The sequence below is a fragment of the Crocodylus porosus genome, unplaced genomic scaffold (genome assembly GCF_001723895.1).
Source record: "Crocodylus porosus isolate Cpor-Errol unplaced genomic scaffold, CroPor_comp1, whole genome shotgun sequence".
NCBI classification, from domain to species: domain Eukaryota; kingdom Metazoa; phylum Chordata; order Crocodylia; family Crocodylidae; genus Crocodylus; species Crocodylus porosus.
In genome coordinates, this window is record NW_017728920.1 from 15,745,322 (window position 1) to 15,749,943 (window position 4,622).

Genomic DNA, 4,622 nt, shown 5'->3' on the forward strand with positions numbered 1-4,622 from the left:
GCAAACTTGAACAGGGTGCTTTCTACCCCGTCATCCAAGTCACTGATGAAGATGTTGAACAGTGCGGGCCCGAGGACCGAGCCCTGCGGAACCCCACTGCCCACGTCCTTCCAGGTTGAGAAGAACCCACACACTACCACCCTCTGTTAGTTAGTGTTGGACTGAATAAGGAAAGCTTGAATACCAGCAGTATTCACAGAAACATACCTGCCCAGAAATACCACATCACCTTTCTGACCAGCACAGAGAAATTACCAGATTATAGAAATCAAAACCTTCTGAACCACAGTAATGAAAAGCACTTGAATGTAGTCCCTGGCTATGCCAATCATTGAAGATGATTACAAGGCTCCATTATAGAGAGATATAAGACATAACAAACAAAAAATATGCAGACAGCATATTTAATTTTTACATAAACAATAAGCTAAGAAAGCAGGTGGTTACTCTGGCTTCCAACTGTCATCAACAGCTTTGTATTTTTTTGTTGTGGTGACTTTGTCTAAGAAAAAGAGACTCTTAAGAACAGATTAAGGGCACTGATGGGTCAGAGGATGGAAAGAACAGTTTAGGCAATGGTAACTCCTTTAACAACATCCAGCAACCTGAAAGGGCTATCCCCTAATGCCTTTCCCCAGTGTCCACAACACTGAAGATTGTACTTAAATGGAAACACAAGAAGGGTGGTTACAGAACCGCATAATGCCTTCCCATACAAAGAAGTCTTTCTTAATGACATTTCTTATCAAGTGAGGAAAGGGACTGGTTTTCTGCAACATTAAAGCTAATAACCAGTAAAACCAGACTTCTCTGAAGAATACATCCATACATGTCCCCTTGGAAACATACACATTCTCTAAGCAGTTATCTTTACTATTCAAGCATAGATTTAGCATTGCTTAGAGTATTGGTAAAATGTAATGAAGAAATTATACTTTATAAAAATAACAGGATGAAACTACTGACTTTAAGACCTAGTAGCTCAAGACATCACATTTTTTACTCAAGGCTTTTTTGAGGTGTCCTTTCCTGCCAATTTCAGCTTTCCATTTCCAGCCATTTTAGATCTGTTGCAAAAGAAAATGGAAGCCTAAGATTTTTTTAAAATTGGTATTTTTCCTCTCCTCCTAGGGAAACCCCTGATAATAGTTTGACTCTAACGGTACACACACACAAGACTATCAGCTAATCTCTGGGCAGTGACTGAACCTAACCTAGTTCATGAGCTATTTCCATGGGACTGTAAAGGAAAGACACTTGCCATGGCTGAAAACGTTTCCAGTGTCCTCCACTTACTTGGGCACAATACACAATCTGCTCAACCTGTAACACGGCCATTGCCAACACCAACTTATTTACTGCTTGCATCACAATGAACCCTTGCTGCCTGCCCACGAGTCAGGCATACACAGTGTTGTGGACCCTGCATCCATTTCCTCATTACACTGCAAGGTGGAGAAAGGCCTAAGGGGGAAACCAACCCGGAGCCAGCCCTGAACTGGCTGCTAAGACCTATCCTGCTCCAGGCTGTTGCTAGGGCCTGAGGTCTCTCCTAGACAAGGTAACAACCCTCAGAGAAGCACCAAAAGGCGCGGCAGGGCCTGCCTGGGGGAAGATGTCCCCGGGTTCAGCCCGGACGGGCCCTGCCACTGCCCGACATGTGTGACCCGGCTACAAGAGCTCGCGCGGTTGCGACGGGAAGTCTCTGCGCAGCCCCTAGGTGCGGAGCTCCCTCCCCGCCCCCACCCAGGAACGCATCCAGCCCCAAGTCTCCGCGGGCCTTCCCTGCGCGCCCGGCTCCTCCGCCACGACCTTGACTGACCCCAGCCCGGGGAGCGTAAGCGGCCGCCGCATGTGACCTCCTCGGGGGCGGGCGCTGACCGGGCCTGCTGCTCCGCCTGCCCGAGCCGGCAGGACACTCACCTCACCCTACTCTGCCCTAGCCTGGCCAGCGACTGGTACTACACGAGCACAGCGGAAGCGGGCAGCCGGCGAGTCCCGGCAGTCCCGACCCGTCCTCCGTCCGCACGGAACCGCGGCAGCGCACCAAGGTTCCGCCTGGGCGCGAGTCCCTGTCCCCGCGCCCCGTCGCTGCCCCCGCGGGGCGGGCTGGCACCTTGCCTCGGCCCGCAGATGCGGGGGTGCCCGTGAAGGGTTTCGTAGGCGACACTTTTTCTCGGCCCGGCTGCCCCGGCGGGACGGACTTGCCCCAGCTCGTCCCGTGCTAGGCGGTGTCCGGGCAACCCTAGTCCTGGGTCGTCACAGCTCTGGCATCGCTTGCTCGTCGGTCTGGCTGGTAAATATGGCAACGACGGGGACTTGCAAGCGAAAGCCCTGCCGCATTGTCTGTCTGTATAGTTTAGGGTCCCGCCACGAGGGCTCCTGCCTGCGAGCCCTGTCCTCAGCGCGGCGGCCCTGCATGGGTCTTCGTAGAGATGCCGGAGCGCGGGCGGGCGGGACACGCCTGCCGCGCAGCAGCACTTGAGGCGGAAGCCCAGGCGACACGGGCACTTTCCTGTCGGCCTTTTGCCTTTGAGCCCCCTTCGTTACAGTATTTACTAGAAATATATATTAAGTGTGTGTGTGTGTGTGTGTGTGTGTATACCCATGCACACACGCATATATTGGTATTAAGAATAATCTGGAGGTGATGATCCAGGAATTATGCAAGAGGCAAACATTTAACCAATGCCTTGTCTTTAAAAACTTGTCTTAACTCTATCCCAATAATATATATGTGCATGTGTGTGTACATATATAATTAATGATTTTCAACCAGATGCCGTGGCACCCTGGGGTGCCTTGCGATTCTTTCCAGGGTGTCGTGGAGTGCCATGCTATGTTAGCACTGGTAAGTGTGTAAACGTGATTCACAAGATAACCAGAGATTTCAAAGAGGAAATTTAGTGTTAAAAACATTTTGACTTGCCGTGGTCTTTCTGAGTTCTTTGCAACAGAAGACTTGCTCTGTTATTTTTTTGTAGTCCAAAAATGAATGAAAGCTACAAGCTGGCATATTCTGAGGAGTGCCTTGAATCTTAACAGATTGGAAGGTCACTGATAGATATACACATACTGAGAGAGGGAAATAGATGTACATGTACTAAGAAAACAAGTGGTGAGCTCTCACTTATTCCTGGTGTGGCCTTATTTGGGGGTGGTAGAAAGTTTTGTTCCTCCAATGAGATGAGTTCTCTGGGTAAAAATGTCATTGCTTGAGGTCTGATACAGATGTTAGTTTGCATAGACTGGCACATCATGACCAGCAGTTTTATGAACTGATATTATGAGCCTTGTTTGTGTGGTGTCTGTACCCCCAGGTATTCTGAATGGAAAAATAGACCTGTTAAGTGTAGTAAGAGCTTGGGGGAAAATTGTATAAAGTATTAGGCAACTGGAGTGCATATTGTCCCGAAAAAAAGAAAATCTGTTTCGCAGCTCTCTGCTGATGAGGACCAAATACAAAATGGATTGCCAGCTTCCCAATATGGATGGGGAAGACTTCCATTTCCTTGTTCCGGTACATATTCTCCATGTCAAAGTTTTCATGTGGTTTGAGGAGCAGGAATATAGCAGAGCTTTCCTGCCACTGGGTGAATTGGAAATGTAGAAGCAAAGAAAAAGTTTTCCTTCTGCATATGTGACATCCCCTTTCCCTATAAGGAAATATGGGGCAGTACTAGACTCTCAGTTATAGGACTCCCTTCACTTTCAATGACTTTACATAGAGTTGCCAAGCATATAAGTTGCAGGGGAGAAAAAGTGAACCAAAAGAGACATTTTTTAGATTTTGGAATCTTTTTTTTTCCTTGACCCCAAACTTTTCAGCAACCTGAAGGAATGTTCCAGGACTGATGAGGAAGTACAAATATACTGGACTCCCAGGAACCTTGATATCTAACTCAGTGAGGAAGGACTGAATTGTTTCCAGCTATGGATCTTTCAAGGCTCCATCAAAAAAAGAAAAACCTATGCAGCAGTTGTAGTAGTCAGGACTGGGCTTCCAGGTATGACCCCTTGCAGTGGAAGTACAGGCAACATAGACAAAAATATTCCAGTAGGGATTTTGCTTTTGAGTTCCTTTTGTTAAAATATTAATAGTCTCTCTTGTAGCATTGAAAGGTGTGATCCTGCCAGGGTCCCAAAGATTTGATATCAGCTTTTATTTTAACAATGAAGCAAGATTTTTTCTGAGAATAATTTGGAATTACAAAGGGCTCAGAGACTGGGGTAATATATGGGTACATTAAGAAATACAGGCTATTTCTTTATTTCAAACTTCTATTAAGCTTATGACTTTTTCTTATACAGTAAATTAATATTATGCTTATTTGTATTATACTAACATATTACAGCCTTCAGTTAAAGTTTGTAATATATTTAGATTTTTAAATGCATATTTAAAAAACATCCTTGAACTTTTAAAAAATATAAATAATTAAATGCAACATCTCCTCAATATATTTTATTTAAGCTCTGAACATCCTAGTGGCCAAGCTACAATTTGACAGACCTTTAGTTCTGGCTGTGGCCAGAGGAAATGCCTGTGCCATGAATCTCATGAGCTCAAGAGACTGGGGATGGTAGGGACTTTGTACAACCCAAAATGTGTGTGGGGGAGA

General features: G+C 46.1%; 1 protein-coding gene and 1 long non-coding RNA gene across 2 annotated transcripts in view; one reads left to right on the top strand and one right to left on the bottom strand.

Moving 5' to 3' along the window:
* The window catches only part of ATAD1 (ATPase family, AAA domain containing 1), a 27,587-nt gene extending 25,339 nt beyond the window's left edge, over positions 1–2,248 (bottom strand). Inside the window, exon 1 of the mRNA XM_019538612.1 lies at positions 2,171–2,248. The gene's annotated coding sequence lies outside the window, so the exon portion shown is untranslated. The remainder of the gene's footprint in view (positions 1–2,170) is intronic.
* Positions 2,249–2,976: 728 nt separating this feature from the next.
* Positions 2,977–4,282, top strand: LOC109312534. Its single transcript, XR_002101838.1, has 2 exons — positions 2,977–3,623; positions 3,829–4,282. It is a non-coding gene; the product is annotated as an uncharacterized LOC109312534 (long non-coding RNA).
* The last annotated feature ends 340 nt before the right edge of the window (positions 4,283–4,622 follow it).